This window comes from Panthera tigris, chromosome B2 (genome assembly GCF_018350195.1).
Source record: "Panthera tigris isolate Pti1 chromosome B2, P.tigris_Pti1_mat1.1, whole genome shotgun sequence".
NCBI lineage: Eukaryota > Metazoa > Chordata > Mammalia > Carnivora > Felidae > Panthera > Panthera tigris.
Genome location: NC_056664.1, coordinates 9174444 through 9197165, shown reverse-complemented (window position 1 = coordinate 9197165; position 22722 = coordinate 9174444). Strand labels below are relative to the sequence as shown.

At 42.4% G+C, this 22722-nt stretch overlaps 1 long non-coding RNA gene across 1 annotated transcript in view; it reads right to left on the bottom strand.

Moving 5' to 3' along the window:
- Window positions 1-17831: 17831 nt before the first annotated feature.
- LOC122238339 overlaps window positions 17832-22722 on the bottom strand; it is a 49575-nt gene continuing 44684 nt past the window's right edge. The window contains exon 3 of the long non-coding RNA XR_006217247.1: window positions 17832-18066. This is a non-coding gene — a long non-coding RNA (uncharacterized LOC122238339). The remainder of the gene's footprint in view (window positions 18067-22722) is intronic.

Sequence of the window (22722 nt, the reverse complement as noted above, 5' to 3'; positions counted from 1 at the left end):
GGACCGCGAGATCATGACCTGAGCCGAGGTCGGCCGCCCAACCGACTGAGCCACCCAGGCACCCCTGTAGTTGTTTTTTTTTTAATAGTAGTCATCCTAATGGGTATAAGATGATAGCTCGTTGTGGCCTTGATTTGCATTTCTCTGATGATGAGTGATGTTGAGCATCTTTTCATGTGGTTGTTGGCCATCTGTGTATCATCTTTACAGAAATGGCTGTTCAAGTCCTCTGCCCATTTTTAAGTCAGGTTATTTGCTTTTCTCATTGTTGAATTATAGGTGTTCTTTATCAACTCTGGATATTAACCCCTTCCTTTTCAGATATATGATTTGCAGTTATTTTCTCCCATTCCATAGGTTGCTTTTTCACTCTGTCGATTGTGTCCTTTGATGCACATAAGTGTTTAAGTTTGATGTGGTTCCACTCATCTCTTTTCACTTTGTTGCATGTGCTTTGGGTGTTATATCCAAGAAATCATTGCCAAGTTCAATGTCATAAGTTTTTACCTTATGTCTCCTTCTAGGAGTTTTTCCGTTTTATGTTTCGGTCTGTAATTCATTTTGAATTAATTTTTGGTTATGGTGTCGGATAAGGGTCCAGTTTCATTCTTTTGCATGTGACTATCTAGTTTTCCCAACACCATTTGTTGAAGAGACTGCCATTTCCCCACTGAGTGGTCTTGACACCCATGTGGAAGATCATTTGATCATATATGCAAGGGTTTATCCAAATCCCTTTATTTTGAATGTAAAATACTGAATTTTCTCTTTGCTTACCAAGTTCTTTAAAATCTAGACCATAAAGGGGCTTAATTATTTTCCTACATAAAGATAGTTCTCTCTCTGAGATGAATTCTCCTGCCAGCTATGAAAATTTTATGTTCTTTCCCACTGTCACACTGTGTGAACCACACTACCATCATCTTGGACAAATCTACCATGATGGCCTTTCTGTGACCTGAGAACTTCTTGAGCGCAGCCCCCCTCACCCCACATTCTTCCCTTTTGTTTAACCACATCCTTAAGCGCTCCCTAGGGGCAAAATGTTCTTCATCCACCTAGGAGATACACTATGGCATGCACCTGTTCTCAAACATTCTCCTCCTGGATGCTCCCCGCATGTATTTCCAGCCTCTAGGGCTATAAAAGTAGGTCTAGCAGGGGGTGGTCTTGCGAAGATCTACTCCTGTTGCACAGCCCAAGACATACTTCTGTCCATAAGTCCCCTTAAAAAACCATTTCTCATAAAGCTGGACTTATTGGCTTTGTCCTTCAGTCTTCTAGCTCCTTTGGAGGTCGTTTTGCACATATCTCCTTTTCAGGGAACACACACCTATTGATGGCAGGCAGGCCAGGTCTGAGGACCCGGGGGCGGGGGGGGGGGGTCCCATAGGACCAACCAAGAGGGTCCTTGGCTTCGCACAGGATGGAAATCAAGCACGAGCCAGAAGGAGGCAAAAGAGTTTGTTGAAGGAATAGAGAGAATACAGGTACAAACAGAGTGGGAGACTCATAAAAGAAAGAAGGGAGTCTCATCTTGGGGTCTAGGTGTTTTTCCTGAGGACAGTGATCTGGTGTCTGTATCACCTCAGGCATCCAGGAACCAGAGGCCCAGGGGGCCTTTGTCCTTGGAGCCAGGGTACCTTGGAGTGAAGATGTCCAGTGTCAGTGGTCTAGAATATGCATATGATGGCTTCATCCAGTCATTCTCACCTGATCCTTCTTTAGATGTTATCTGTTTTGAAGAAATCATTAACTCCTTGCCCCTTATAAGGAGGACATACACTATTTGCATTATGAGGCATATTTAAAGTGGGGTAGGGGTGCAGGTCCTAGCAAAAATGGAAGCAGAAAAAGGAGCCAAAAGCAGATTTTTATGGAGTCCTTCAGCTTCCTTGTGTCACTACGAACCCAATCTTCCTGGGCTGCAGTTTCCCTGTGTTTGCGGGGGCGGGGGGAGGAGGGGGGAGGAGAGAAATAAAACTGCCTGCAAACATGGTAGATTTCCAAAACTACATTTATAGAAACATATATCAAATGTGTAAATGTAATTTTATATATATATATATATATAATTTAAATGTAATTATATATATATATATATATATATATATATAATTTAAATAAAAATAGTCAAGTAAAGCAGGTATGCACGTTCCCTCAACCCATTTTAAGAAACAGAACATCAGGAATACCAACAACACTGCTCTTCAAATGGAGACACAACCCCCCCCTTTGCCTTACCCCTCCACCCCCACTCAGGTACATAAGGAGTTTCTGGGAGTACTTAAGCACCTACCAGTTTCAGGAAGTCTATTTCTCGATACCCAAATCCCGTATATACTCCTCCTAAAGCCAATTTGCCTGAGAACTCTTGAGTTCATAACAATCCTTCCACGTGACCAGAGCAGCCGTGGCAAATCTCACAGTGGACCACCGTCCAGGGGTGTGAACCCTCTCATTCCAGATAGCCAGGTCTCCTGAAGGATTAAGCAAGGTACTGTAAACCCACAGAGCTTGTGTTGTTTCCCATTTTGTACGTATTTCTGTTAAGAGTAAAGCATACATTTTAGAAATGAGTATTTTAGCTCCTGTGGAGATGTGCTGAAACCAGATCTATGACGGTAATAAGGAAGGGGAAGAAGCAATGGTGATTTTTACCTCTTTCTTCCCTGACCCATTTTCAAAGAATGGGGAAAGGTCCTAGGAGGCCAAAACAAAGAGAACGTGGACGAGAAACATTCAACACTAAAACCTTGGGCTTTTTTTTTCATATTTAAAAAATAAGCATTTATTTTCAGCTATTCTCAATATTCTCTCCTAGGCTGTGTCATTTGTTGGAAATAAAAACATGTTGATCAGCTGAAGAAGTAGAATGATTCTGATTCTTTTCAATGTAACTGGAATGTTTTCTAGGACTGCCAAAATTTTCAGGATAACTCTGGGAAAGATCCAAAGATAAAACTTTTATATAATGTTGTTCCATTTTGGTATGTGTTACTGAATGTAGTAATTAAAATCTATTTTCATGATTATATTATGAATTTCCTCCTCTTATTTCATCCCATAAAATGCCTATAATTGTTTATCTCCTGTTTTTTTTTTTTTGTAGCAACCTTTACAGCCAACATAGGGCTCAAACTCACCACCCTGAGACCAAGGGTCACATAATCCACCGACTGAGCCCGGCAGGTGTTCCTCTATCTTCTATTCATAAAAATTTTCTAAATTTTTTTAAATATTTATTTATTTTTGAGAGAGAGACAGAGTGTGAGCAGGGGAGGAGCAGAGAGAGAGGGAGACCCAGAATCCGAAGCAGGCTCCCGGCTCTGAGCTGTCAGCACAGAGCCTGACGCGGGATTCGAACTCACGAACCGTGAGATCATGACCTGAGCTGAAGTCGGACGCTCAACCGACTGAGCCACCCAGGCGCCCCAATTAATAAAAATTTTTAAATAAATGAACTGGTAGTCCTACCAGCTCTTACCAGTATAAACCCTTGTCTTCACTAAAAGCATAGAAATAAGATCATGATTCTTATAAACAGATGTATTTCTAGTAAATTTTGCTTTTTATATTAAATAATTATCAATATTTATAACACACTTGAGTTTGATCAAGTGTATAGTAACAATTGTAAAACATAACTCCATCTAGAAGAATTTTTTATCTTAGAGCCTTATAATGTCAGGAAATTAGATGAATGTCAAGAATTACCTTTATATGCGTTGTTTGGGAAAATCTGAAAGGTAATCGATCAGTAGAGGACTTTCAAGCATACAAATGTATCAGGACAAATGTTTGTGAAAGAAATAGAGGAGAAATAGGATTCAAAGAGACAAAAAGGAAGATTTACACCTTTTTTTTAATGTTAAGAGCTTGTTCACTTGTGTTTGAAACCGTTGGTTGGTGACAAAATCCAATTATTACCATTTTATGTTCCACTGAGTACTTTTAAAAGCAAGATATAGCAGTTTTATTTTAAAATGTCAATGTTTACCACATGCTCTTTGCAACTCTCTCAACTTATAATGGAAAACTTTTGATGTTCACTTTAAAATGTAGGAGTAAATGCATGGTTTTTCAAAATTCTTTTAGGAAAAAAGTGAACAAAATATTTGAAAGCCAATGCCTTAAGAAGCCCCATGTGCCCCCTTCTCAGTGCATCACCACCTCACAAAGGTAACAATTATTTGAATTTTATTTTAGTTTTATAGCTTTATCTTTTTAAAAAAAATTTTTTTTAAGTTTATTTTTGAGAGAGAGAGAGACAGAGCACAAGCAGGGAAGGGGCAGAGAGAGAGGGGGACACAGAATCCGAAGCAGGTTCCAGGCTCTGAGCTGTCGGCCCAGAGCCTGATGCAGGGCCTGAACTCACAGACTGCGAGATCATGACCTGAGCAGAAGTTGGACGCTCAACCGACTGAGCCATCCAGGCGCCCCTATAGCTTTATGATTATTATTTTTTAATTTGAGTATAGTTGACACACACTTAGTTCCAGGGGTAAAACAGGTGATTCCACAACTCTATATGTTTTCTGCTGCACTTGTAAATCTTCCTTCCTTCCTTCCTTCCTTCCTTCCTTCCTTCCTTCCTTCCTTCCTTCTCTCTTTTAAGTAGGCTCCTCACTCAGCACAGAGCCCAATGCAGGGCTTGCACTCACGACCCTGAGATCAAGACCTGAGCTGTGATCAAGAGTCGGATGCCTAACCCACTGAGCCACCCAGGTGCCCTGCAAATTTTCCTTTTTTACATTACCTGCCCTGTTTGCTGCAATTTACTCTTGGAATTGATTCATCATCTGACAAATGGCAACCTTTTAAATTTTTATTATTAATTTGATTTATTTGTATGAAGATTCTTTTGAGTTTCCTATATAGATAATCACATCATCTTCCTAAAAAAGTTACAGTGTATTTCCTCCTTTCTTAGTGTGCTATTTCTATTTTTTATTATCCTATTGAGCAGGCTAGAACATCCCGGTACCTGCATATGGGGTTTGATAAGACAAAGTCCTCCATGAAGTGCCTTTGGGGGGTAGTTAACACATCAAGATGACACAGTAGGACAGGACATATGACATATGATGGGATAGTTCGTATAAAGTATACGGAAACTACACGAGGCCACATTTAATTCCTTCTTAGTAGACAGAGTCTAGGTCCTGCTAAGCGCATACCATTGCAGAAGAAAAGTGTAAATTATATTCTGCTGACTTAAGTCAATTATATAAATTCACAAAGTCTTAAGGCAGGTAGAACATTGTTTTTGATGTGAGAGCTTTGAAAAACCAACAACCATTTTACTCATACATTTATTCAATGTATATCATAACACTCTTACCCAACATTGTCTCAGATCATGCAGATATAATGAAGCACAGATCAACACAGTCTACTCTCAGTCGTCAACTGGAGGAGGGAGAGGAACTGTGCTTAAACAGTGAAAACATGGGGCACGCCTGGGTGGCTCAGTCGGTTGAGCATCCCATTCTTGGTTTCGGCTCAGGTCATGATCGCAAGGTTCCAAGGATCAAGCCCTGTGTTGGGCTCTGTGCTGACAGCAAGGAACCTGCTTGGGCTTCTCTTTCTCCCTCTCTCTATCTCTGCCCCACCCCCACTCACATGTGCACGTGCTCTCTCTCTCAAAATAAATAAATGAACTTAAGAAAAAAAACCCAGCAAAACCACTGTGTCAACTGATTCTTCTAAGAAAATAACCAACATATGGGGTTCACATGTAGCCCACAATAGACAAAGTGGAAAAAACACATTGTCTAAAAATGTTGCTCATGTTGAGTTAAAACCTGCCTTTCTGAAACTCTTAACCACTCTTCCTAGTTCTGCCAAAGGAAAGAAAATGATAAAATATATTTTCTTCCAACTGACCTCAGTTAAGGTCTGTGTAAAGTTCCCCTCTGCCCCCTCCCCCTCTCCTCTAAGCCTTTACTTCCTTGACTAAACTTCCATTCCTTCAATAATGTTGTGATTTTAAGATCTCAACCTATCCTAGCCCCCTTCCTCCTGAGACCGTGTTCTTTGTCCCTATGTTATTTAAAACCCATTTCACAAAACTGAAAATAATCTTCCAAGTGAGACATGGCCAGTGCAGTGTAGATGGGACCTATCATCAGCTTTTTCTAGGGGTTAATAATATCCCTGCCATATAGAAGTAAATTTACATGATTTCATTTGGTTCCTCAGTATAGAACTAAGACTTAATATTATGTATTTCGGGAAACCAGATCTCAACTAAATATGAGTAAGAATGTCCACTAAGATCCTTTTCCATGCAAATAGCTGTAGGCCCTGTGTCCCAATCTTATACCGATCAACTGGCTTTTTTAAATCATATTTTCATTTGTTTCTTTTAGTTGCAAGGGCCAGAAATCTCATTTCAAGTATCCTTTCTCAATGAAAACACACAAACAAAAAACAGGTCAGAGATTTATTGTCTCACATAACTAATTAGTCAGATAACTGAGAAAAATCTAACAGTAGTCGCCCCGCAGACACATCTAGATCTAGGGTCTCCGTGTTTTCAGGACTGGTCTTCTGCATTGTCTAAGCTTTGCTTTTCTCTAGGACGGCTCCAATTCTTGGGCAAAGTTCCCTTAAGATGGCAAGATGGACATCCTCTCGGTAACCCGAGTGATTCTGTCCTCTTAACAGTAATCCCAGGACTGAGTCTCACCGGCTCCGGAAGAGTCACTTGGTCTCCCCTGCGCCCAGCAAGGAATGCACCACTCTGATTGGCCAGGCCTGTACCACGTGCACATCCGTGGAGTTGAGACCGCATTCACTCCACTCAACACAGACTGAAAGTGGAGGTTAGGGGGTGGGGTGGGGTGGAGAAAAAAAAAGTGGGGAGAGTAATTTTCCGAGAAAAAAAATTAGGGTTCTCTTACCAAAAGAAGGGACAATGGATATCAGACTCTTAATAAAAACAAATGCCCACTTTAGCTCTAAATTTCAGATGTATTTATCCCTGTTAAGTTGAAGTCATTTTTTTCATTCTCATATTCATGTCTCTTCACCAACTAGCTGCCCAGGTTTGGTTTAATTACTCAACCCCTTTGAGTTAATTTGTTAATTGTAAAATGAGGGAGAGGAGGAAGTGACAAAAATCACTAAAGCTAATTCCCTCATTTCCTGAGACCTATGTTAAGGGACTGGAGGAAAATAACACTTTAAAATGTATTGTGGGGAGAGGGGGCACTTGCGTGACTTAGCCGGTTGAGCGTCCAACTTTGACTCGGGTCATGATCTTGCAGTTCATGAGTTTGAGCCCCACATCGGGCTCTGTGCTGACAGCTCGGAGCCTGGAGCCTGCTTCGGATTCTGTGTCTCCCTCTCTCTCTACCCCTCCCCGCTCATGCTCTGTCTCTCTCTGTCTCTGTCTTTCTCTCTCTCAAAAATAAATAAACATTAAAGACATTTTAAAAAATAAATAAATAAAATAAAATGTACTGTCAGGGTGTCTGGGTGGCTCAGTGGATTAAGTGTCCAGGATCAGCTCAGGTCATGATCTCGTGGTTTGTGAGTTCGAGCCCGGCGTCGGGCTCTGTGCTGACAGCTCAGAGCCTGGAGCCTGCTTTGGATTCTGTGTCTCCCTCTCTCTCTGCCCCTTCCCCCCCAAAAGTAAATAAACATTAGAAAAAAAATTTTTAATAAATAAAATATATTGTCAAATGAAAGCAACGATAAAATTAAAATTCCTGTGGCTATACGGTTTGTCAAATATGCTGGCTCCCTAGGAATCTCTAAATTAAATTCCAAAAATCTTCATCAAATGTCTACTATCAATTAATCAGCAAGTACTCCTCTGAATGCAAAAAGGCTCTTGGGATACATTCAAGAGAGGAATTCTGATTTCATAATTGCAAATGATTGCCAAAATAGGTAGAGATGGGAGGTGGCGGGTGCGGGGAGGGGGGGGGTTGGTCTAAAGAAATGGTTTCAATTGCAGGCTCTATTTAACTCGAATTTTTAAAACGATATTCAGGAAAGGTGAATGAAGGAAGCAACCAAACACAAACAATATCTGACATTGACCTATAAGAGGTAACAGGAAGTCCAAAATCCAGAATCATTTGAGGCCTGCCCTGTGACACATGGCGTGGGGCAGAGAAGGAAAACATGGGCCCTTGGATTCAGACAGAACTGGAGGCAAAGACCAGCTTTGTACTTACTATTTGCTGGTTTCAGGCATTTGAGCAACTTGCTGACCTATCTATTTCCTTATCTGTAAAATGGATATAATGATCTTTTTCTCAAGAGAATGGGATTATATCAAATAAAGCTGCTGGCACCAAGAATCCATCAGTAGATTTCCCTTCTTTGTCCAACAGGCCTGACCTTAAGAACAGTTTTACCAATCGCTTGTCTGAATTCACGGAGACATTCACTTGATATCACAAAGGACATGAAATGAAAAGAATAGGAACTGGATGAAAGTCGGAAGCCAGAAAGGTTTCTCACTACCTTGCTATGTGATCTGTGGCATTTGTTAAGCATTTGAATCTGTTTCCCCACTTGTAAAACATTGTATAAACCAGTGGTCACTCAAGGGTGCCATGATTAGATGTGCAAGTGGTGAACTCCACCTACGGCTGCATTGAAGGGGGCGCCCTTCACTTGGGAGACATCCCGGATCCTTCAGACATGGTGAACAATTTTGTGAACCGTGGCAACAAAGTGCCTAGTGCTACCAAACTGGCACATTGTCGTGACGATTTTCCAACCGAGGAAAGTCAAGTACAAACCTTGAAAAGAGGTAGTCTTTTTTCCCATTTGCACAAAAGCACTTTATAGGCTAGCAGGGTTCGTGTGGCTATTTACTCCAATTAACTCCAAAGACAGACTAAAACTAGTACATAGAAACCGGGGAAGACGACTGTAACGACAATCATTTGGAAAACGACATGAGTGGAGTGAGCTCTCTGTCACTCAGGGTATTCAGGAAAAGGCTGACTCACCATGAATGATCTACCAGAAATCCTTAGATCAAGTACAAGCTAGGAACGAGCATTTCTATAGGAAAGAGAATTAACGTTCACTAAGCATCAGCTCTGTGTGGCTACTGTGCCCCAAGTACACATACTGTTGTCTCGCTAAATCCTGATGAGAGTCCTTCAAAGTTTGTGTCATTATGCCTGTTTTGAAGATGAGGAGGTCATGTAGCTTGCCGAAATTCCCATAAAACTCCTAAGTGGCGATAAAGAAACTGTCAGATTCTATTAGTTTTCTATCGCGGCTGTAACAAATTACCCTAAGCTTTGTGGCTTTGAGCAACAGATATTTTTATCTTACAGTTCTGGAGTTCAGAAGTCCAAAGTGAGTGTCACCCAGCTAAAATGAGAATGTCAGCAGGGCGGCCCTCCTTTCTGGAGACCCTAGAACATCTACCTGCTTGCCTTTTCCATCTTCTAGAAGCTTCTCACATTGGCCATGATCCGTGGGTCCCCTCTGTCTTCAAAGTAAGCAATGGCCGGTCAGGTCTTTTTGACATCTGGTCGCTCTGACACTGACGCTTTTGCCTCTGTGTGTCGAGGGATCCTTGTGAGTATATCAAGCCCACCCGGATAACATACCTACGTTTCAGCACACCCGATTGATAACCTTAATTCCAGCTGCAATCTTAATTCACAGGTTCTGGGAGTTAGGATGTGCACCTCTTTGGGGAGGCCATTATTCTATCTGTACAGACTCCCAAGCCCATGCTCTTCTCTTTACATTATACCTCTTCTTGCTGTATCTGTAACATCCTTCTCCATTCTCTCTTTTTTAAATAAACTCTACCCCCAACGTGGGGCTCAAACTCACCATCCCGAGATCAAGAGTCGTGTGCTCCACCGACTCAGCCAGCCAGGCGCCCCCATCCTTCTCAAATCTTAACGAAGCTTATGGAAAATAGGGTGAAAAAAAAAATAGAAGACGCAGTCCCTGCTCTTCAGGAGCTTCTGGTGAAGTTGGGACAAGACCAACTTGCATAAAGTGCAACAGTCAGTTTGGGCCCGTGAGTGACAAAGCCCACAGCTGTAACTCAGTTTCCCAAATCTCCGGCCGTGGAAGTCCCTGCGCTGCTGTTTAGTCCTGTCACGGCTGTGCTCATAAAAACAACTCTCTAAACGTCTCGAAGGCAAATGGCGAGGGCATGGAACTGATTCTGGGGCTGGGCAGCACAGAGAAAGGGATGCCCCATCACCGCTGAGGAAGTGGCAGGGGGGAGCCACAGAGGCAGGTGGAGGGGGCGGCAGAAGAGGAGGAGCAGAAGAGGCAGAACAACACATGTGTCGGGGGAAGAACCGTCTCTTAGTGGGGACGCCTCCTGGGCCGGCCAGAACCTGGAGCCCCTCTCGTGACATTTCAGACGAGAAGCCGGCTTCCGTCTCATTCGTTCTGAGGGTGGCAAGTCCAGAAGAGGGGGCACATCCATGGGCACCGAAGCGGTCCATCACACTCTCAGTGAAGTCGGGAGAAGTGAGAAAGGAGGATTGTTAGGGCAGCTGAGAGAACAGAGAAGTTTCCAGAGGACAAGCAGCTGGAGAGAGAATGGGCAGCCAGGAGAGACTCTCACCACTGTCTTCCGTTAAAGGAGGACATGTGGTGACATATGGTAGAGGTCTCAAAGCCACAGGACGTGCAGGACACGTGATCAGACCGGGGCTACTTCAGTGGAAGATTCGGGAGAAAGGTGCTGTGAACTGAACCAATACGAATATGTTGTGACTTAAGATGATGTAAACTGCAGAAGCACTTTTAAATAAAACTTCAAAGAAGTTTTGTTTTCCAGGTAAACATTTGGGCCTACACTACCAGCTACCTGATAAATTATTACGTTTCTTTAAAAAAAAAAAAAAAAAGAGCAACAACGCGGACTTGAGGTCTTTGTGTCAGAAAGGCTGGAATTGGGGACCAGGCATCTTGGTCTTGAACAAGGTTCTCTGCGGGCGTGAAAGTGAGGCCTGTGCTGGCAGGTGGCCTCGTTTCCTTCGCCGTGAGAGAGATTCACCAGCAGGGGAAGGTAATGAACTGGGGCAAGAGGAAGGAACCGTGAAGAAAAAGACTTCTGTTTCCCCTCCTGGGGCCACTGCAGAAAGCAGCCTTGAGAAATGGATGTGTTGTCACAAACATCAACTTTCCCCAACTGTTTTCAGACCCAAACTCTGGTGGTGCCAGCTACACGGTAAGCTGTTGGAGGTAGACAAAGGACTGTAATGTGCTCTGAAATGGTATTATTTTAATATTTCTGTCATTTCTATCGGTACGAATATGTATTCATTGTAGGGGTGCTCTCATTAAAGACAGCAGCTATCCCCTCAAGCATATATTCACTAGTCACCAGTGGCTGCTCTAAATTATAATAGGGAGATTGTAAGAAATGTAATAACGGTGATGCTCACTGGACACAGCTAAAACGTTTTTCGGTTAAAATAACAAAAACATGGTGGCTCAGTCGGTTAAGCCTCCCACTCTTGATTTCAGCTCAGGTCATGATCTCACGGATCGTGAGTTTGAGCCCCACGTCGGGCTCTATGCTGACAGCACAGAGCCTGCTTGGGATTTTCTCTCTCCTTCTCTCTCTCCCTCTGCCCCTCCCCTGTTCCCTCTCTCTCTTTCTCTCTCTCTCAAAATAAGTAAAACTTAAAAAAAAATGAAGAAAAGAAAACAACACCAAATCTTTTACCACATCTGCCATTATTGATTTTATTTCAGATAAGCTTCTGAATGCAGCTCAGGATTCAAACTGTCTCATTGAGTTGACCCACCTTTTAAGATCCTTTATACTTTCAGGGCGCCTGGGTGGCTCAGTTGGTTAAGTGGCCAACTTTGGCTCAGGTCATGATCTCACGGTTTGTGGGTTCAGGCCCCACATCGGGCTCTGTGCTGACAGCTCAGAGCCTGAAGCCTGCTCAGATTCTCTGTCTCCCTCTCTCTGCCCTTCCCCCACTCATGCTCTGTCTCTCAAAAACTGAATAAACGTTAAAATAAATAAATAAAAACCTTTAAACCTTCAACACGTCTTCTCATCACCACCCGCATGGAGGGAATACTTTCACATTCTTACACTGCACCACGCCTGTCTCGAGTATTTGCCTCAAGCAGGTATAGCCACAGCAGCACCGAAGTCTTGTGTGTGTGTGTGTGTGTGTGTGTGTGTGTGTGTGTGTGTGTGTTGAAACCAAGTGAGAATGCTGTGGCCGGAGAGCAATTCTTTCCATTCTTTGGAGCTTCATCAAGATTAGTTGAGATACTTTTTCAAACCGAGGCTTCCACCTCCTTGGATGAGTGTTTATTCATATAATTTATTTATTTATTTTGAGACAGAGAGAGAGAAAGAGAGCCTGAGTGGAGGAGGGGCAGAGGGGGAGAGAGAGAGAGAGAGAGAGAGAGAGAGAGAGAGAGAGAATGAATCTTGAGCAGGCTCCACGTTCAAGGCAGAGGCTGACGCTAGTCTGACACAGGGCTCCATCCCACGACCACGAGATCATGACCTGAGCCAAAAATCAGAGTCAGATGCTTAACCGACTGAGCCACCCAGGCGCCCCAAGGATGGGCATTTAATAGAGACTACTGTACCAGGCCACTAAGTGATTCCTATTTCTCATTTCACTGCTGTACATTTCATTTCATGATCCATTTCCTTCGAAGATCCCACCTATTCTTCAAACTTTTAAGCCAATGCTTGCTTGAATCACACACTGTCCAAGAATAATTTTTGTTTAGATGTGTCTAGCTTTAAACCAAAGTTCACAATCTTGGCTATGCTTCAGAATCACCTGGCCAGTGCCGGGGCGGGGGGGGGGGGGGCGGGTGGCGTGGGTGTTGCTTTTATAAATTACTGAGGCCAGGGCTCTATTAAAGACGAAGTGAATCAAAATTTCCTGAGGTGATCTCTAGGAAGACATAAACAAGCTTATTCTAAAATTTATATGGAGGGGTGCCTGGGTGGCTCAGCAGCTTTATCATCCAACTCGTGATGTCAGCTCATGGTTGGTTTGTGAGTTCGAGCTCCACATCCGGCTCTGCCCTGACAGTGCGGAGGCTGCTTGGGACTCTGTCTCCCTCTCTCTCTCTCTCTGTACCTCCCCTGCTCACTCTCTCTCTCTCAAAAAATAAATAAAAATGAACCTTAAAAATAAAATTTACACGGGAAAGGCAAAGGCCCTAGAATAAGACAATTTTGTAAAAGAAGAATAAAATGGTAGGACTCACTCTACCTGATATTAATGCTTCCATAGCTACAGCAATCGATCAGTGTGGTGCTGATGCAGGGATGGGGAACAGAAAAGAAAACCTAGAAAATAGGCCCACATAAACATGCCCAACTGGTTTTTGACAAAGATGTTAGAACCATTCAGTTGAGAAAGGACAGCCTTTTCAAGAAACGGTGTTGTAGCAGCTGGACGTGCATAGGCAGAAAACAAATCTCAGGCTACATCTCATACCTAATACACAAACTAACTTGAGATTCATCACAGATGTATATATAAAATACAAAACTATAAAACTTTTAGCAAAAAAAAAAAAAAAAAAAGACCAGAATCTCTTTAGGACCTAGGTCTCAGTGAAGAATTCTTAGAGTTGATGCCAAAAGCATGATCCATAAAGGAAAAATTGGGTCTCATTGAAATCTAAAACTTTTACTCTGTGAAAGACACACATAGGAGAATAAAAAGACAAGCTACAGAGTGAGGGAAAATATTTGCAAACCATAGATCTGACAAAGGAGTTGTTTCTAGAAGGTACAAAGAACTCTCAAAAATTCATGATAAAATTTAAATTTGAATTTAACAATCCACATTAAAAAGTGGGCAAAAGCCATGAAGGGACATTTCACCCAGGAAGATATAAAGGTAGTGAATAAGCACATGAAAGGATGTTCAGTATCATCAGCGATTAGGGAACTGCAACTTAAAACCATAAAATTGTGCTACACACCTATCAGAATGGCTAAAAGAAAAAAAAAAAAATAGCGACACCACCCAATGCTGGCAAGGATGGGGAGAATCTGGATTACTCACACATTGCTGGTGGAAATGTACAGCCACTCTGGAAGAGCGTTGGCAGCTTCTGATAAAACTAAACACACACTTGTCAAATGACCCAGCAATGCCACATTTGGTCATTTGTGCCAGAGAAATGAAAATCAAGCTCCACACAAAAACCTGTTACATGAATGTTTACAGCAAGCAGCTTTATTCGTAACAGGCCCAAACTGGAAACTACCCCAATACACCCTCCATGGGTGAGCGGTTAAATAAACCGGGGTACATCCATTCCATGGACCGCTAGGGAACAAATGTTGATACGCGCAACAGTTTATATGATTCTCAAGGGAATTATGCTAATCTCAAGATGTTACGTACTGTATGATCCCATTTACATAACATTCTTGAAATACCAAATTATAGGAATAGAGAACAGATCAGTGGTTGCCAGATGTTGTGGGGGGGGGCGGGGAGTGAGGCTTGTAGGGACGGCACAGTTCTGTATGTTGATTGTGGCGGTGGTCACATGAATCTACACCTGTGGTAAACTGCATAAATACACACACACACACACACACACACACACACGAGCGTGTGTAAACCTGAAATCTGAATATACTCTGCAGAGTGACATTTTCTCAGAATTGGTATTGTTCTATGGTGATGCAAGATAATCACTGGGGGACGCCAGGTGAAGGGCGCCTGGGGCTTCCCTGTACTTTTTTCTTTTATTTTTTTTTTGCAATTTCTTGTGACTTCATAATTATTTCAAAGTGAAGCTTGGAAGCAAAAAATACATAAAAGCACACTAATAAAATACTGATGCCTGGGCCCTGTCCCAGACCAATTAGATAAAAAAATCTCCTGGGGTGGGACAGTACATCAAAATTTTTAAACCCACTCCAGATGATTCTAATGGGTGTTCAGGGCTGAACCATCACTTAAAGCAAGCACAGATTTCAAAAAATATGTAAATTAGAAGGTGATAACTTGCTTTATTAAGAATATTTGCTCTAAAATACAAAACTGGGGACACCTGGGTGGCTCAGTCAGTTGAGCGTCCAACTCATGATTTCAGCTCAGGTCATGGGATCGAGCCCCATGTCTCAGCTCTGTGCTGAGTGTGGAGGCTGCTTAAGACTCCGTCTCCCTCTCCTTCTCTTTATGACCCTCCCTTTCTCGTGCTCTCTCTCTCCCATCTCTCTCTCTAAAATAAAAATTTTTTAATCAATTAAAAAAATAAAAGATACAAATAAAGTAAAAAACAAAACTGACCAACCGTGAGTCCTGTAAATCACTCAGGAAGTCCAATTTGCACATTACCTTTTAGGAACACATCTATCTATTGTTCATGCTGAACGTGTGACCGGCGATAAGGAAATACTGCCATAAAGACAAATGAGTAGTTTTAAATAGATATGTCTCTGCAAGTGAGTGTTGTCCTTAGTGGTCATCTTTGGAAGCATCACCATTATGATGGCAGTACTCCAAACAGGATTAGAATCCGTTTGCTCTAAAGCCCCAGACCATGCCTACCATTTGCAGAGCCTGGGGCAAGAGTTTAAGTTGAGACGCACATATCGTATGGCTAAATAATTAAAACTTATAAATCAAACTTACAGTTGAATAAAGTATGTCCCATCCTTCTCACTTGACAAATATACCTTCATAATAAAAGGCGGGGGGGCGGGGGGAACACTATGTGAAAGTTTTGGATTTTGTATGGCTGGAAGTCAGCAAAATATCAAAGGCAACTGAGTTTAATTATTATTTCATAAGCTTGGATATTTTGCTGATGGGTTGGCAAACTTGGATGGGTAAAAACATTAAAACATATAATTTATAAATTATTTATTTCAGAACATTTCTTTGTCTTCCTATCAGTAAAAATCACTGGTTATGTTGTACTAATCAAGATTTGCACATCATTCGTGTTGTATTGATGGTAACAACTTAAAAGATTAAAAAACGAAGTGAATTTGTAATCGAGGTATATGTAATTTAAATGCATTTTCATAAAAATGTAAAGTAACAAATTTAAAAACTAAAGTTATTTATATATATACTTTCCAAAGAAGTCATTTTTTCCCCAAACTTTTAAAATCATCTTTTGATATAAACGGCAGATTATAAATTATAATTAGCGAATACTAAAATTTAAAGCAAATATTTGAAGTTGCAATTTTTTTTGAGATTTTCATTAAACGTTATTAAATATTTCTAAAAATACAGCTACTCACAGTGTGAGTCTTCAATGTCCATTTGTAGCTACTATAAAACATTAGAATCATACTTCACACACGTTACATTGAGACCTACACATATATTTAAAAGTAACACAGGGCACCTGGGTAGCACAGTCGGTCAAGCATCCGACTCTCGATTTTGGCTCAAGTCATAATCTCAGGGTTGCGGGATCAAGCCCCACACTGGGCTCTGCACCAGGTGTGGAGCCTGCTTAAGATTCTCTCTCTCCCTCTACCCCTGCCCTGCTTGCGTGCATGTGCTCTCTCTATAAAAACAAAGAAAGAAAAATAAAAAAATAAAAGTAACATGAATCGCTTAATACTTAATATTGCAAAATCATTCTCAGGCACCATGAACTGCCTCCTCGATCACAAGTAGTAACATGAAGACATGGGTGAAATAGACAGACGCTAACTGGGAGATGATACTTCCTGGAGTAAGAAACCATTGCATTCAGCTCTCCAAGACAAAGCATTGGACTCGCTTATTGATCTGTTTTCTTGTATTGAGCACATCCACTGCTCCAAACCCGCTGTCTCCAGAGCAGTGCAGGCAGCAGTATAAACCCACAGCATTGGCGTTTGCCTTTGGTTTCAAAGACATCAAGGGTATTGCACAGAAATTGTCCAGAAGTACTTCCCTGGGGCCAGAACAGAATAACTCGTGAGGGCAGATGCTTTAAGGATGTGAGTTGTACTGCACTGTGCTTGCTCTAGACCCCGAGTGATCGACGGTCCACCTGCTCTTTTCTTTTTTAATGCGTGTGTCATCTATGCAGGGCCCTCTAAGTCATGGGCCCATATCGGGACACTCCCTTACCCGGGACTAAGGGCAGTATGGCACCCATCGCATAATATAAATCTCACTTTATTGTTTTTAACCCAATTGTGCGCGTGACCCATATGATTACCAACCTTAGTTACCGTTCTGGGCTCAAAGTAATTTTTACTCTAAAAATTACGCCTGCCCACAAACAGTGGTCTTTTACCATGGAAAGATTTCCAAAGAATATGCCGGAGACTCAAAAGGAGAATCCCAAACAGTTTGAACAAGGGGAAGCGTCCCTGGAATATCGGTGTAAATCCTCAAGGTAAAGTGTCACAAAATTAAAATAGGGATGCATTTATTATTACACACCGCACACGCGTAGTCTGAAAACCCTATCTTGAAAGCTCACAAGTGCCCAGCCACCGCCTTGCAAAAACCGGATGAGGCTCAGAAAGCTTTGGAGGAGACAGGGAGGTCTGAAGGTTATTACAAACTGGGGCTTGAGAATAAAGAGAAGGAAACAGAGCTCTGAGAGATCTAACCACAGACACGAAGCCCATCAGAGAGGCATTCAGAAGCAGGGGAGGGGATTTGTATGGTGGTGGCTTGGGGTGACGAAGTACCCTCACTGAGAGACGGACAAGCAGGTCAGACGAATGGACCACAGCCTGAGGTGTCCACACGTGCTAGAAAACAGCCCTCTCAGGAGAAGGCAAACACGAGGACAAGACAGATTAAATCCAAATTGGCAGAGACTAGGGCTGAGCTCACCGAGAGGCTGACAGTCACGCTGGAAAAGACAACTGATTCAGAAGCCGAGCTGAAATGCACCAGAGTCGTGTCTAGATGCAGAATGCTGGGCCAGACTTAACCCGACCTCCTTCCAGCACTCAGCTGCCCTCTGCAGACTTCCCCTGAGCCTACACGCCCAACACTGCTCTTTCAAGCGAGGGCTGACCTTTACCTGGAAGGCTGCTTTCTTCTCCTCTGCCTCTGGTCCCAAATTGTCTGTGCCGCCCTCCTCAGAGATCCCAGCTGGGGTCTGGGCCGAACACGCCTGGGAATAACATGTAAGGGAATGTGAGCAGCAGAGAAGTGTCTTTAAAAACACGTGATGTGCACATTTTGCAGTTACTTTTATTGACGTTCTGTGTAAAACGTTCCAGATCATTCTACAGCTCTTAAGCTGTATCTAAGCACTTCTTCAATTTAAGAAGGTAACTTTCCAGCCCTAATGCATGCTGGCACCTCTCTCCTTATCAGAGCCGAACATAGAAATTCCATTGTTTCATACCAAGCACCACCCAAACCAGGAAGATGATTCCAGAAGGAGTTTGCACACCTCAAAAAGAAAATCCCCAGGCTTACAGCATCTGAGGGCACGTTTTTAAATTGTTGGTTATCCTCCAGAATCACTGTCACCTCCAAGTGACTCAGCCAAAAGCAACCCACATAGTCTCAACTTCCTGGAGCCTTATTTGTTTAGTTTGAATTGTATTCATTCTTCGGTTCACATCACATCAAAGGCCAGACAATCTGCCTGCATTATTTAGAAGGGGGCAAGCCCAGTTTCTGCCAGTGCACCAGCCAAGAACCCCTGGCCCAGAGCTTTACTGCATGAGAATAAGAGTCACCAAACTTGGCTGCAATAACAGTATCGTTCTTCAGCAGGTGATCTGAATAGATAAAACAAAATAGAACATAATTTTAAATGGTAATGTAGGTTCAGGAGACACTGGGTTAAATCAAGTTAAAAAAAAATTTTTTTCAGGGAGCCTGGATGGCTCAGTCAGTTAGACCTCTGAATTTGGCTGAGGTCATGATCTCATAGCTCGTGGGTTCAAGCCCTGCATCAGGCCCTGTGCTGATGGCTCAGAGCCTGGAGCCTGCTTTGGATTCTGTGACTCCCTCTCTCTCTGCCCCTCCCCAACTTGCACTCTGTCTCTCTCTCTCTCAAAATAAATAAAAATTAAAAAAAAAAAATATTTTTCTTACCACATATTGCAATGCTTTTATTTTTTTAATTTTTTTAAGTTTATTTATTTTGAGAGAGGGAGTGAGCGCATGCAAGCAGGAGAGGGGCAGAGAGAGAACCCCAAGCAGGCTCCACGCTGTCAGCACAGGGCCTGACATGGGGCTCGAGCTCATGGACCGTGAGATGATGACCCGGGCAGAAGTCAAGAATCAGATGCTTAACCAACTGAGCCACCTGGGTGCCCCTGCAATGCTTTCAATATGCTAAGTTACATTGTGAATCTCCAATAAAGAGATAAAATACTCATCACCTCCAAAACTTACTGGACCACAAACGCTTTTTTTTTCTTTTACAAACACCTGATTCATATTCTCTGGAACTCATTTTTGGAAGTACTTCTCAATAGTCATACGATGGAGACAACACACGTGCATTTTGTTTCACGTAACCGCTTTTTCATTTTTCTCTGCCTCAGCAAACTGCAATGACCGTTCGCTGTGAAATTTGTGATCTACCTCTTTGCAATATGCTTTTCAGCCCTGTTCCAGTTTTAACACTAGCTCCTATGGCTCTACTCCATTTTGCATCAGTAGTATGTCTTCATTTTATTTCATTTTATTTTTTTAAGTTTATTCATTTATGGGGGGGGGGGGAGGGGTAGGGGGAGAGGGAGAGAATCTTAAGCAGATTCTCTTCTCTAGCAACATGGAGCCCCAGGCCAGGTTCGATCCCACAACCCTGAGATCATGACCTGAGCCAAAAATCAGAGTCAGACGCTTAACTGACTGAGCCACCCAGGTGCCCCAATGCCTTCATTTTACACTTAAAAGTTCTCCATACTTAAAGATCTGCTTCTTAAGATTCTCAATGTTTAATAGAGGGTATAAGATTTATACACAAGTAACTATAACATAGACTGCGAGAAAAAATGATTTAAAGATATTGTAATTAAAATAATAATATTTGAAGGTACTGACCAATTATGATTCACTTAAGCATCACTGTAACTTGGGCTTTCTGCATAAAATATTCAAATAAACACATTGCAGTGTTACACTGTACAGGTAAAAAGGAATTCAGCTTGAATCCATCCACTGACCAATTAGATAGGTGATGTATTTATGTTAATATTAGATGATACATACTCACACAATGCATGCACAACAACACACCGGTAACCTACGTAATGCAATGTTTAAAGTGAAATATAGATCTGCCAAAAATGCTAGGCTTGCATTTAATAGGAAAATAGTTTATACTGCTTCAGTTTTTTTACGTTAAAACGAAACTTAATTAAAATTCATTCTGGCTTAGGTCGCCTGAGTGGCTTAGTCAGTTAAGCATCCGACTTTGGCTCAGGTCATGATCTCACCGTTTGTGGGTTTGAGTCCCACATTGGGCTTTGTGCTGACAGCTCAGAGCCTGGAGCCTGCTTTGGATTCTCTCTCTCTCTCTCTCTCTCTCTCTCTCATTCTCTCTCTCTTTCTCAAAAATAAATAAGATTTAAAAATTTAAAAAAATTCATTCTGGCTGGCTCAGAAGAACATGAGATTCTTGATCTCAGGGTCATGAGTTCGAGCCCCATGTCAGACTCTGTGCTGACAGCTCAGAGCCTAGAGCCTGCTTCAGATTTTGTGTCTCCCTCTCTCCCTGTCCCTCCCCTGCTTGTACTCTATTCTCTCTCTCTCTCTCTCTCTCTCTCAAAAATAAATAAACATTAAAAAAAATTTTAAGAAAGTACATAAAGTAAGATTAAAGTCTCCAAGGATGAGCATGAAAAAAGGGGAGGCAGTCTGGGCTATTTTAAGAGATCATAACCTGTGACAGCAGACAGATCGGGGTTCAAATCCTGTCTCTACTGTGGACCAAGTGACTGTTGTCAGGTTACTTGAACCTCTTCGCCTATTTCCTCATAATCGAAACACGGAAGAAACTTGGTATCTTAAAGAATGGTGTGAGTTAAATAAAATAATGCACACAAGGAAGGAAATGCTTAGCACAGTAACTATCTCATTAGAAGCACCCAGTGTTCGGATATCAAGAACACTCCTCACCTAGATTACAAATTTCCCTGAAACTATACCTGACAGCTATGAGGACACCCAAGCCTGGCCCACAATAAATCGTATTCAGCAGAATCAACTCACAGAATACTAGTGTTGGGCTGAGAAAAACCCTGGAAGATTTGGACACTTTCTGAAGTGCTTTCCCTCCACCACCATGTTTTTAGGTAAGGCCGTCTTCAGCTCAGTCTCCTGCCCTCACACCTAAACCACACTATGAGACAGAAGAAGGCAGTTATAAGCGAAAGAGGGTCAGGGATCCTAGTTTAGGATCCTACAGGGCATCCTTCCCTGTATCTCTGAAAATCTAAACTCGACATGAAATTTCACACAGTAATTGAGAGGTCTGGCGGGTGGGACACCTTTCCGAGACCCTTGGAAAGGCATTCTTTGGTTCCCTCAGAAGGGGCCCAGCAACTCCCAGCAGTGAGGAAACCCACTCTGAGGGCCGGGGGATGGGGGAGCACCCCCATCTTTCTCTGCCCCGCCCCCGCCACGTGCCTGCCCACAGCACTGCCACCAGCAGCAGAGGCCTTCCTGCCTCTCCAAATTTGCCACTCGCCCTGGCCGCTTTCCCTACCTCCACTAAGTGGTGGGAAGTTCTAGTCACTCTCCAGTGTCACTTCTGTGGTGTGGTATCCCCAGCGGTGAATCAAAACGCCCCTATCAGAGTGGGTGTGCGGAACGATCTGATGACTTATAAAAATGATCACGTCTTCCTAAAGCCCGTGGGCAGGGGTTTTATCCGGAGACGTTCCCAACAGACAATAAAAGAGGGAGAGCAAAATACCGGGCTCTTAGTCACCACGATCCTGATTGTTCTCACCTCCCCCACGTTTACTTCGGATGTTTCGGAAGCAATATAATATCGCAGATGCAGTTGAAGTCCTCTGTATGCCTTTTCTTGAAGCTGTGGTTATTATGATTATTCTTTTAACTTAGACACTAGGCTGTGAGCACAGTGGTAATACATCTGAAGACGGCATTCAAAAGTAACAATTTTCTTCTCATGTTGCTACCGGCTTTAACCTAGTTGGTCTTAGAGCCTATTTCCCTTCTCACTCGTAGTGCATTTCTTTTTCATTTTTCCAAGAAACTCAAAACCAGAATTAGAATTTTCCAGGGTATTAGGTTGTGAACAACAACAACAAAAAAAGATCTAAAATTGCTTTGAAATTCTGACCTGCCTTCAGTCTAAGTAATTTACGTTTAAAACGCACAAAGACGTCATGAAGATCTTGTATAATTTCACCAGATATTTGATTCTATATTTTATGTTCCCATAGGACAGCCATTTAGAGCTGTAAATATCCCGGCAAAAACAGTGTGGCCCTGGGGCACCTGGGTGGCTCAGTCAGTTAGTTGAGCGTGCGACTTCGGCTCAGGTCACAATCTCATGGTTGGTGAGTTCGAGCCCTGCATCGGGCTCTGTGCTGACAGTTCAGAGCCTGGACCCTGCTTCAGATTTTGTGTCTCCCTCTCTCACTCTGCCCCTCCCTGCTCGCTCTCTCTCTCTCTCTCAAAAATAAATAAACATTAAAAATTTTTTTTAAAAAAACAGGGTGGCCCTTGCTCAATTGAATGTCTTCCTATTCAACTAACTTTTTATTCATTTCCATAAAAATTTGAATGTTTACTTATGTACCAATTCATTCAGATTTACATAACTCAGGGT